The 12484-nt window shown below is 52.0% G+C and overlaps 1 protein-coding gene across 1 annotated transcript in view; it reads left to right on the forward strand.

Moving 5' to 3' along the window:
- Nucleotides 1-12484, forward strand: part of MATCAP2 (microtubule associated tyrosine carboxypeptidase 2) — a 43414-nt gene that overhangs the window by 1323 nt on the left and 29607 nt on the right. The gene's annotated exons all lie outside the window — the stretch shown is intronic.

Genomic DNA, 12484 nt, shown 5'->3' on the forward strand with positions numbered 1-12484 from the left:
GGCACAGCCTGCCCGGTGCGGGATTAGGCGGGGCCGTCTTCTGGAACGTTCGGAAAAAATCCGAGCAGGCCGGAGGAAGCGCTCTGCCGCTGTCCGCTACTTCTGCCGTGCGTCCCCGCGAGTTCGCGCTCCTTCCTACCCCGGGTGCTGGCGCTCATAGGCCGGGGCAACGCAGAACCCCGCGTGCACCTGGGGGCCCTGCCCAGGTCTAGGCGTCACCGTGCAGCCTGCCCGAACCACGCGTGCTGGCCACTTAGCTGTGTCTCAGCGTCTGCAGCGGCTTCCTAGCGGGACCCCTGCGTTAGATTCCGCACGGAAGCATTTCTGCAATACTGGTCGTGCTAGTCCGGCCTGGGGTGAACAGAGATCCGCAGCCCAGCCGGAGTAAGGCCAGAATTCTTCATTCAAAGGCTTCCTAGTACCTAACTGACCTTTTTTTCCCTATGAGTTTTACAACTGAAAAAACTAAATTCCTTTGCGGTGAAAATATTTGTGATGTCAATTTTGTACTATTTTATTCATACTGTGTGGTGACAGCTGATTTGTGCCATCATGACATTGCTGCAGTTTCTCTCACGACTATTTATGTTGTCAGGGAATAGTTGGGCTCCTCTCCTGGCCTAGAAATCGGGCGATTAGAACCATTGCCCGAAGCCTGTCGATCGCTGTAGTGACAATATCGTGTGGGGACACCGATCGGCTCGTCAGCAGTGCCTCCTGACTCTTCTCATACTTCAGAGTGGGGCGTTCATTTTGAAGACAGGTGCTTTCTAAGTGGCAGACCCACCCTCTCCCGCCCCATCCCCTTCTGTAAGTTAGTGGCAGTAGGCATCCCAGGCGAAGGTGCACCCTGCCCTGCAGGAAGATCTGGTACAGTGAAGTTCCCATAACCATTTGAGACCATTCAAGCCTTAAATTTACCATCCCTTTCAAAGTAACTGGTCAGGTCATTGTTCAAAATAGTTTCTCCGCTCCTTTCACATAGTAGTTGACGGATTAAAGTCATTCGAGAGCTCTGTGCTTAGCATTTCACTGGAATAGCAGAAGACCCGGTTTGAAGGCCAGAAACGTAATGAGTTTTACTGAAGCCGTGCCTCCTCTCCCCAGCCGTGCCCTCACTGCTCACTGACACCCGAGGTGGCTGTACCCTGCTGGTCAGCACACTTGGTGAGAGTACTGACGAAGCTGGCTTCCTTTTCCAGCCTTTGAATTAGCTGCAAATCCTGGCCAGTTGTAGGGTCACACTGGTGGTGTCACTGCCCGGGAGGCCGGGAGCCGCCTGGGAGGCTCAGGTTTGGAGCCTGACTGATGCAGACACACTGGGCTCAGCCGTCTATGCCAGTCACGGCAGCGAGCTGGAAGGCCAGGGCAGGGGCATCCCGGTGGGAGAGACCCTGCCGAAACCCTGCCTCGCTCCACCTCTCCTTTCCCTCTCTCTCCTCCGTTCCCTCTCATAGAGCAAAGAAAAAGTGAGATAAATAGCTGTAAGTATAGAACCAATTGGTGGTTTTGTATTTTAAGACTGACCAATTATTTTAGTTTCTGAAATCACTTCCTATATGCCATCTTACCCACTTTTGACTTATTAGTCATGACTTAACGTCATCTAAATATAGCATCCTGGTCGGACTGCTGGCTGAGGGGTGAAATGGAGTGAGAACCGTGTACCTGCTCATACGCTGTGCGGACAGGGAACCAAACGGGAGCAGGTGCTTGACCTTCTCACAGGCTTTTAAGAAGAGAGGTTGTTTTTGCTTTTGCTTTTGTTTTTTAAATTTAAGATACTGAAATGTTGAATATAAAATGTATAATTAATTATTTGTAATATTCAATTTACCCAGGAAGTCCAAATTTAATTATTCTTAGTGTTTCCCCATTTACACTATCCCGGGGGGTCTTTGTATAGGAATTGAAGATAATGTTGCATGGAGTAGTAATAATTACAGTTAAAAGGCTGCTTAGTCTAAGGGCCCACACTAGTCTCAGCACTCAGTTTACCGACTTAAGTTCTCACACTGAATGCCAGCTGGTTGGCTTGGAGGGTAAGGCAGCTGTCTCCCACTTGGCAAACCCTGTGGTTCAAGTCCTGGACCCAGTGGCTTGAAAACTACGCCAGGCACTTGTGTGTTCATTCCCAAAATCCTGAGAGGAGACTGGAGGAGAAGGAATTGCAGCATGGCTGTCCCCCTTGGGGGAGAGGGGGTAATGTCCCATTCTCTGTCACCAACAAGTACATGTGTCCTATAGCAAGAAAAAAAATTCTCACGCCAGTACTCTGAGGTGTGCATCATTAATTCCCCGTTCTCAGATAAGGAAACTAGACTGCAGTGAACTTAGGTGACTTGGCCAAGGTCACAGCTACTACTAGACAGACAGCCCGTTCCAAAGCCATGTTCCCAGCCACGAGGTACGGGGACTGCCGATGCGAGCTGCCAGATCCAGCGTGAGTTCTCACGTCACGTCAGGGCTACGTTCCCTGGTAACACTGCCCGGCATGCTGGTTTGAAGTTTTTACAACACAGACAAGTGTGCAAATATTTTTTGCTGGAGAAAAACATATTTTAGTGACTGTAAGTGATTGTTTTCAAAGTAGGAAAGACGATACTTCGCTCATTCATTTAGTAACAGAAGGCTGTCCAAAGATAAGGTTCATTTATGGTTTTCTGCAGGCCTTATTGTGTGCGTGACATGGTCAATGATGAGTCGTGTAGAAAGGACAGGCCTTGAACCAAGGTGAACGCCTGCGATCCTGGGGATGGTAGTCAAGCTGATGTTCTGCAGGAGATCCACTTGGGAAGGTCCTCGCTTCAAGCCCACAGACCTCCCTGAGCCCCCAGGCACGTCTGTGCTCACGGGCCGGGTCGGGCTGGGGGCTGGGGCTGGGCCGTGGCACCAAGACCCTATTGGGGGCGCTGTCTCGCTCACTCTCCTTATCACCTACGGAAGAGACGAACTGGAAAAGGAGAGTTGAAGTAAAAGTCGTCTTTGAAAGTGTTTCTTTCTACCCATTTTCCTGTGGTTAGAAGAGTCGGCAGCCCGGCAGGGTCCCGCCGCCTTCCCACGCCCATTGTATGGCAATGCCAAAAACCCCCTTTTACCCAACTTTTGTCTCCATAAAAATGAGTTCAGCTCCTCACATAGATCTAATCATAAGGCCCATTATTAAACAAAACTTCAATGATTTTGAAGAAGTCATCTGAATTTGATAAGAGATCATTCTAGGTTCTAACTTAAAACGTGGGGTCTCCCCTCTGCCCCACCACATAGGATAGTGTTGCATATTCATTGCTTCTAGAAAATGCTGCTAGTTCATGAGCCACACGATTAGATTTTGCCTTAAATTTTGTGACTTCCATGAGTTCTTGACTCCCGAGCCTCTCCTCTCTTCCTCCTAATCACTGAGTTTAAGCTGTCGAACCAATGGTTTTCTCCTTTCGCTCTCATCCCTCCTGTGTGTGGGTGAGGTGGTTTTGTAAACAGCACCCACCTCCTTTTTACCAGCCCAGGTTCTTGCTTTCTTGTTCCTGAGAACTGAGTGACTCAGCTGAAGACTGAGCCGTCTTCCCACCATCTTTTTCCCTTCATAGCATGATTATTTGTTGGTTTACCCACGGGGCTATGCATTTTTTTTAAATTACGTTTTTCAGTAGGAGGTAATGCATGGGACTTATTTTCCTTGGGGACTCCGAGCTGTAGAATTGTCATTCTCCTCAATTGATGTCACACTATAATCCCTGGCCCATTGAGAACCTCTCTTTAATTTCATTTTATATTATTATTGTTCCCCTTTATCTTCCATTTCTCCTGCAAAGCCCTCCCAGTCACCAACTTAAGCAACCATGCTAACCACCTTTCATCATATCTACTTTAGAAATACGTGGGAACCAGCAGTTAGCGTAATGGCTATATCACTGGAATCCCATGTAGTCGACCGTTGTTCACGTCCCGGACCCGGTGGCTTAAAACTCACGCCGGGTGCATGTGCGTGCGTGCCCAAGATCCCGAGAGGAGAATGGAGGAGAAGGGATTGTGGCGTGGCCATCCCCCGTGGGGGGTGATTTCTCGCTTTCTGTCTCTCTGTCTCTCTCTGTCTGTCTGGCAAGCGCACATGCCCTATAGAAAAAAAAGAAAGAAAGAAAGAAAGAAGAAAGAAAGAAAGAAAGAAAGAAAGAAAGAAAGAAAGAAAGAAAGAAAGAAAGAAAGAAAGAAAGAAAGAAAGAAATATGTGTCAAATATACTTCAAATATGTGTTAGGGTTAGGGTTAATACATGAGGATATTAATATATGAAATCCAAACCAGGTAGAAAAGTAACCTAACACTAACCCCAGCCTAACCCTGCTTTGAAAGATATGTCATATTTTGCTTTTGAAGTACTTCACTAAACGAACACCCTGTGCAAGAAATCTTATATTGTTTTTCTCCCCTCAGCATTATATTTTAGAGTCAATCCATAACATTGGATGTACATCTAATTGGTTACTTCTGTTACATAGTTTCCTATTGGAAGTGTCCACAGCAATGTTTAGGGGGAAGGGGAGTCTCCTGAGAATAGACTGGGTGGTCTTTAATTCCTTGCTCCCACAAACAATGCTGCCACAAACACTGTGGCAAGTATACCCAAGTGGTCATGTGCAAGAGTTTCTCTGAGATGGAGAAAGCAAGCAAGATGATATTCCTGGTTCTAGGATATATGCATGTTGTATTATTAAAAATTGTTACTTCATGCTACAACATGGTTTCTTTAGTTTCCTCCACTAGCTGTGTTTGAAGAGTCCCTTTCCTGCTTATCAGCAGGTAGTATTATCTAATTTACTAATTTTTGTCAGTGTGGTAGACTACAATAATTCTCCTTTTTAAATTAAAAAAAAACAATTATTGTCACCAGAGAGAAACAGACAAGGAGAGAGACACGAGAAAGTACTCCCCAGTGGGGTGTGGTCATGCCACAATTCTTTATCCTCCATTTTTCCATCCCATCAGGATTTGGGGCACATGGGCATGCACGTCTGGCATGTTTTTCAAGCCTCGGGCTGGGATTCAAAACAGAGTTGGCCATGTGGGGTCCAGATCCCACTAATGCTCTATGGGCCAGCCCTCCATTTTGCTTTTAATTGAGCATCTTCCATATTGTTTTGCCATTTGTAAACTGCTTGCTCATCTTATTTGCCCTTCTTTTAGATTGCTGATATTTTCCCACCTGACTTGCATTTTGTACATTAATATCCTTGTATATCAAAATGTTAATCCTGGGCCAGCAGGTGGCATGGTGGTTAAAGCACTGGACTTCCATATGGCTGGCCATAGTTCAAGTCCCAAACCTGGCATCATAAGGATCACACTGGACGCTTGTGCATGCGTGCCCAAAATCCCAGGAGGAGAATGAAGGAGAGGGGATTGCGGTATGGCCATCCCACGGAGAGGGGTGGGGCGTGATTTCTCACTTTCCCTCTCACTTTCTCTGGCAAGCACACGTGCCTTATGGTAAAAATCTACAAAACAAAACAAACAAAAGACACACTGGGCACTTGTGTGTTCATTCCCAAAATCCTGAGAGGAGACTGGAGGAGAAGGAATTGCAGCATGGCTGTCCCCCTTGGGGGAGAGGGGGTAATGTCCCATTCTCTGTCACCAACAAGTACATGTGTCCTATAGCAAGAAAAAAAATTCTCACGCCAGTACTCTGAGGTGTGCATCATTAATTCCCCGTTCTCAGATAAGGAAACTAGACTGCAGTGAACTTAGGTGACTTGGCCAAGGTCACAGCTACTACTAGACAGACAGCCCGTTCCAAAGCCATGTTCCCAGCCACGAGGTACGGGGACTGCCGATGCGAGCTGCCAGATCCAGCGTGAGTTCTCACGTCACGTCAGGGCTACGTTCCCTGGTAACACTGCCCGGCATGCTGGTTTGAAGTTTTTACAACACAGACAAGTGTGCAAATATTTTTTGCTGGAGAAAAACATATTTTAGTGACTGTAAGTGATTGTTTTCAAAGTAGGAAAGACGATACTTCGCTCATTCATTTAGTAACAGAAGGCTGGCCCACGATAAGGTTCATTTATGGTTTTCTGCAGGCCTTATTGTGTGCGTGACATGGTCAATGATGAGTCGTGTAGAAAGGACAGGCCTTGAACCAAGGTGAACGCCTGCGATCCTGGGGATGGTAGTCAAGCTGATGTTCTGCAGGAGATCCACTTGGGAAGGTCCTCGCTTCAAGCCCACAGACCTCCCTGAGCCCCCAGGCACGTCTGTGCTCACGGGCCGGGTCGGGCTGGGGGCTGGGGCTGGGCCGTGGCACCAAGACCCTATTGGGGGCGCTGTCTCGCTCACTCTCCTTATCACCTACGGAAGAGACGAACTGGAAAAGGAGAGTTGAAGTAAAAGTCGTCTTTGAAAGTGTTTCTTTCTACCCATTTTGGTGAGAAGAGTCGCCAGCCCGGCTGGGTCCCGCCGCCTTCCCACGCCCAGCCTCAGCCAGCCCTGACTGTGGGCAGGTGCGCAGTGCCTCAGGGAAGCCGCCGGACTTGAGCTGGGAACCCGCGCGGTGCTGCTGGCCGAGGCACGCCTCCTGCTGCTCACCGTCCAGCCACACGAAGACCTCGGGAGGCCTGCGTGGGGCCACGCAGGAGAGGCCCGCTCCCCAGGCACGGCTCCTGTCTGTCCTGAGGCAGGGACCTCGTCGCCAGCCTCCACGACGGTTTCGTTCCCTGAAGCTGTGCTCGACCTTCCAGCACTGAAGCCTGTCCCCATCTGCTCAGACAGTCCTCCCCTCGGTCGCCTCTCCCGGGGAGGCCCCGTGGAGGCAGGCTGCACGGGAGGCTGGGGCTCCTTTCCGGCCCATCCTGAGAAGCCGGGTGAGGTGGCCCGGAGGGTCCTGAGCTGTCAGCCAGCAGGGGGACAGAGTGAGGCCCTACGTGAGACCCTGTGCGTCCGTGTGCCCAGCACAGATGTGTGCTGTGATGACGCCCTGGCTCCCTCGTCGGGGAGGCTGCCACAGAGCAGGTGTGCAGCTGCAGCCGGGACAGGTGCTGCGGAGAGGAGGCGTGAGGGACGAGGGCCCACACGCAGGTCAGAGGGGACTTCTGGCCTGGTGCTGTTTGAACTGAAGGGTGCAGGTGCTACCGGACAGAGGGGACGGCAGCTTCTGCAGACTCGGGGTCCATGTGACGTGTGTGTCGGGGGAGGTAGCCGAGTGCGAGGGGGCAGCAGGAGTGAGGGGACCCCGAGAGACGTGGCCTGAGGGACGGGTAGGCCACTCTGCACGCAGACGTGGCACACCATGGGTAGCTGGGAACCTCTGTGTGTTACTGACTGTGGAAACAGTGGCAGTGTCCTGTTAGGTGGTCGTCACTAACACGGTAGTTAGTAACTAGCTGCTGGGAAGGACTGGGAGGGTTTTTTTTTAATTAATTTAATTTTATTTATTTATTTTAATTTGACCAGAGAGATACAGAATGAGAGAGAGTGAGAGAGATGGAAAGTGAGAAAGCAAGCCACCAGGTCCAGGACTTGAACCGTGGTTGGCCATGTGGGAGTCCAGCACCCTTAGCCACCATGCTACCTGCCAGCCCCAGGACTGGGAGTTTTTAAGTTTATTTATTTCATGACAGAGGTGGAGAGATAGAGACAGCACCCGCACTGGGGCTCGACCCCGCGGTTCACCCAGTCTCGGCCAGCCTGGGTCACGGGCACATGGTACCACTGTCCAAAGGGAGGCTCTGAATGTGGACTTGACACTCCCTTGTCAGCCTCACAGGGCGCTGGGCTTGCTGCTGCCAGGGGACCAGCCGCTGTTTTTGTTTTGTTTTTAATTTGACCAGAGTGAGAGAGAGAGAGGGAAAGTGAGAAAGCAAGCTACCGGGTCTGGGACTTGAACCACAGTCGCCCATGTGGGAGTCCAGTGTCCAGTGTCCTTAACCACCACACCCCCTGCCGGCCCCCAGTTTTTCGTTTTGATTGTCAGGGGGAGGCAGAGAGTGGGGGAAGGTGTGGTCCCGGGCCGCGGCAACCCCGACCGCTCCACATCTCCACCGCTCTGGGATCGGGCCTACGTGCACACGAGCCCGACGTGCTTTTCAAGCCTCCCTGCCTGGGATTAGAACTGCAGTCAGCCATGTGAGGTCCAGCTGCCTTACCCACTGGGCTATGGGCTCAGCCCAAGGACTGGGACATTTCAGGAATCCTGAAATGCAGTCAAGTTTCTGATCTGAGTAGCATCAGCAGGTTTTCATCTCTTTCTCTCATATGGACTAAAGTGCGTTGCTTGCTGTTGGCGTTAGAGATCTTACGGTTGGTAGGCTCCCTGTTATAATGCAGACAAAGGGGGCGGTAACTACGTTTTCAGACACTGATTTCTGGGGTCAGTCCCATGGCCAGCTGGTGGGGCCAACCACGGCTCAGGTCCTGACCCACTGGATGCCTGTGCTTGTGTGCCCCAGATCCTGACAGGGTGGAGTGCTGGAGAAATTGCAGTGTGACTCGCCCCTGTGGGGGTGTTTCTCTCTCTCCTCTCTCTCTGGTGAGTGCATACACCTGGCCATTAAAAAAAAAGAAGATACTCCTGTGTCTAATAGCATTTAAATAATGTGTGGGGTTTTTTTTTTTTTTGGGGTGGGGGGAGGTTTTTGCTATAGTGAGCATGTGCTCGCCAGAAAGAGAGAGACAAAGAGACAGAAAGAGAGAAATCGAACACCCCCCCGGGGGGATGGCCACACCACAATCCCTTCTCCCCCATTCTCCTCTTGGGATCTTAGACTTGCACGCACACACACCTGGCATGAGTCTGGGATTTGAACCATAGTCAACTACATGGGAGTCCAGCAACATAGCCATTACACCAGCTGCTGGCTCCTAAAAATGTTTTTTTTAAGAAGAATTGTTTATTTAACTTTATCTATTTAGCAAACCTCCAGGTCCAGGACTTGAATCTTGGCTGGCCATGTGGGAGTCCAGCATCCTTAACCACCACGCCCCCTGCCGGCCCCATACAGTTTGAGTCCTAGCCCTGTGGCTTGCTTTCTTACTCCCTGCCCCCACTCTGTCCCTCTCTGGTCAAATTAAAACAGGTAAGTAAATATATGAAATTTTAAAAAATGTTAAGGTGTAACTTATATAGAGAAAAGCAAAGTTGTGAAGGTGCAGCCTGGTGTCCCTGTGTCCCTGTGTCCAGGTGTCCTGGTGTCCCTGTGTCCCTGTGTCTAAGGAGCTCTTGCCCAGGACGTGGTCCCAGCACCCAGGTGGCCCTGGTGCCCGCCAAGGGAGCCACCGCTCTGACTGACAGCCGCAGGACGTGGGACGGTGGTCGCCGTCTTGGTCTGGCTGCGTCTGCCCACACGGTGTACTGTACAGTCCAAGCTAGAGACGCCCCTCGCTTTATTACCGTCCTTTCTGCTGCCGACAGATGCCGCATCAGCTGACTTTTAAATGAGGACATGCGTGACCCCGTTTCCCTAGCTGGATATCTTGTCGTCTCGCGCTCCTGTTAGAACCGACCAGCCCGTTGTTTCATGGCATGGAGTTAGTCCAGGCTGTCAGACTTTGTGAGTGTCAGTGACTCACGTGGGTCAGGACCGGTTGACCGGTACTTTCCCGCAGGCTTGTTCCTGGTCTTCCTCTGGGCCAGGGACCTCGGCATTACTCCTCCCTGCACTGTGACAGCCTGGTGAGCAGTGGCCCTCTCTTAGAGGGACAGGCTGTGCCGAGGTCGGTGTCCGCGATGGGGTTAAGGTGACGGAGAGGCTTTGCGGGGCGGGGAGCAGCGGGGGCCTGCTCTCCCCTGTTCCAGACACCTCCTGAGCCCCACCATGTGGGTGTCTGCACATCCACTGCCACGATGTTCCGAGGGTCTTCTTTCTTTCTTTCTTTCTTTCTTTCTTTCTTTCTTTCTTTCTTTTCTTTCTTTCTTTCTTTCTTTCTTTCTTTCTTTCTTTTGGAAGGGGGGAGAGGGTTTTTTTTGTTTTTTGTTTGTTTGTTTGTTTGTTTCGCTACAGGGCGCGTGCGCTCACCAGACAGAAACATAGAGACAGAAAACGAGAAATTACACCCCCCGCCCCAGGGAGTTGGCCAAACCGCAATCCCTTCTCCTCCATTCTCCTCTTGGGGCACACACGCACACACACGTACCCGGCGTGAGTTTAAGCCACCAGGTCCGGGACTCAAACCGCGGTCGACTACGTGGGAGTCCAGCGACATAACCATTACGCTAACTGCTGGTCCCCCAAGGGTCATCTTGATGTGGCAATACGATTTCCCCTTTTTTTCCCCTCAGTATTGGTAATCGGGCTGGGCCAAAGGATGTTCCTTTGATCAACAGATTACGTTCATTCTCCCTAGGACCATAGTGAAACAGATTGCGACCGCCTTTAATACGAGAAAACGTGATGCCTAGTATGACAGTGTGGCTCACTGGGGAAAACGAGCTGCGCTTTTGCCAAAGAAGCCTGCTTATACCTAAAGCAGTTTACATTTTCAGGAAAAAACGAGTGGAGAAGTCGGATATTCTTCAGCGAACCATGTGGACAGCTGGAATTCAGTCTTTTCCTCTGTTCTTCTGCATGTGCAGAAGCCGTTTCTCCTAAAGCAGACAGCGGCGTTTGAAGCTGCAGTGATGCGACTTGAGCTTCTCTAATACCTTCGGCACACCCGTGAGTGCGACTGGGAAGCTGACGGAGAGCCCCTCGTGTGCACTGTGGGAAGGCCCCACGCCGCTCCGTGGGCGCTGGACGGGCTGCTCGGCCTCGGGCAGGTCGGTGCTGTGCGGTGAGTGCGCGGGTGCCCGCCCGGATCGCAGCCGGCCCGTGGCTGTCGTCCCCCGGAGAGCAGCTCTCCAGGGGCCCCGCCCTCCCTCCGCGGGCCCTCGGGCAGGTGACAGAGTGTTGGGTTCAGCACCCGAGGTGCAGGGGCCATTCGAGATTGGACGCCAGGGATGCTTTGTGACAGAAGAGCCCTGAGCTCCAGCCGTTCTGGCATAAAGATGTATGTCTTCAGAAACAGAGGGCATCTTCACATCAAGGCTTCATTAGAAATCCGCGCGACGTGGATTCAAGGAACCGAGTCGTTTCCGTCCGACCTTCACTTGATGTAACATCTCCCCTTCTTATTATGAAGACCCGAAGAGGAACCTGCTACCTCCCTCGCCCTTAGCCTGCGGCTGTGCCCGGTCCTCGCCCCACTGTAACGGGGCCTGGAGACCCGGGTCGTACCTCAGCTCTCCTCTGTCCCCTCGTGTCCATTTCAGCCCCTTTCTTATCACTCTCATCTCCTAAGCTGTGGCGTCTCGGTAGGGGACACTCATTGTCCCCCAGCGTCCGGGCTCCCGCCTGTCCCGGCACCCCATGTGCGGCATGGGGCCCGGTTTGGACCCTCAGTTGGTGGCACCGAAGCCTGAAACCCTGAGGAAGTGGGACACACCGGCCTGCGGCAAAACCCCGTTCTTCGTGCTGTCACTTCGGGCCGGCTGAGGCTTCGTGGTGGCGAGTGTCTCCCATGCACACCTGCGACAGTGCAGTCGGCTCTGCTTTCTGAACGTGGGCACACTGCACAGTACACGCTGAGGTCGCATTTAAAAATACTCGCCAGAGGGCGTGTGTGTGTCGGGTGCGGGGTCGGGCGAGGGGAGTCCCTCATGGAAACGGCCACACTGCACTCCCGCCTCCATTCCTCCCTTCTTTTGAGATTTTTGGCACACATGCAAATGTGCCCCACATGTTTCTCTCTCTCTCTCTCTTTCTCTCTCTCTCTCTCTTTCACAGAGACTTTTGCTATAGGGCACATGCGCTCGCCAGAAAGTAACAGACAGAGACAAAGAGACAGAAAGTGAGAAATCATCCCGCAGGGGTGATGGCCATGCCGCAATCCCTTCTCCTCCGTTCTCCTCTCGGGATCTTGGGCACACACGCACACGTGCCCAGCGTGAGTTTAAGCCACCGGGTCTGGGACTCGAACTGCAGTTGACTACATGGGAGTCCAGCCACGCAGCCATTATTGCTAACTGCTGGTCCCAACCCTACATGTTTTTCAAGCTGCCGGGTCTGGGACTCCAATCATGCCACAAACTGGCCCTGTACTTATTTTTCTTTTTTCCAGAGGACGTGTGCACTCTCCAGCGAGGAGAGAAAGCCCCCCGTGGGGTCCTCTGCAGTCCCTTTCTTCTCCAGTTTTCAGCCTGTCAGGATCCTGGGCGCCGTACACACACCTGCACCCAGCATGTTTTTCAAGCCGGTGGGACTGGGACTGACCCTGGTTAGCCATGCGGGACCCGGCTTCCTCTGCACGGAGCCTGACGGCTGTGCTCCAGGCCAGTCCTGATCCCGCTCATGGTCTGTGCTGTTTCTTCACCCCAACCCATGACCTCTGGGCTTTAAGTGACATCTCGGACGTGACCTCCCTCCACACCACTGACAGTTCGGGACGGTGCCTCTGCTGTGGGGACCGGCGCACACGGAGGGTGCAGCGGCCCCTCCGCAGCCGTGACAGGCCGGCCG

This window comes from Tupaia chinensis, unplaced genomic scaffold (assembly GCF_000334495.1).
Source record: "Tupaia chinensis unplaced genomic scaffold, TupChi_1.0 Scaffold000088_1, whole genome shotgun sequence".
Classification (NCBI taxonomy): Eukaryota; Metazoa; Chordata; class Mammalia; order Scandentia; family Tupaiidae; genus Tupaia; species Tupaia belangeri.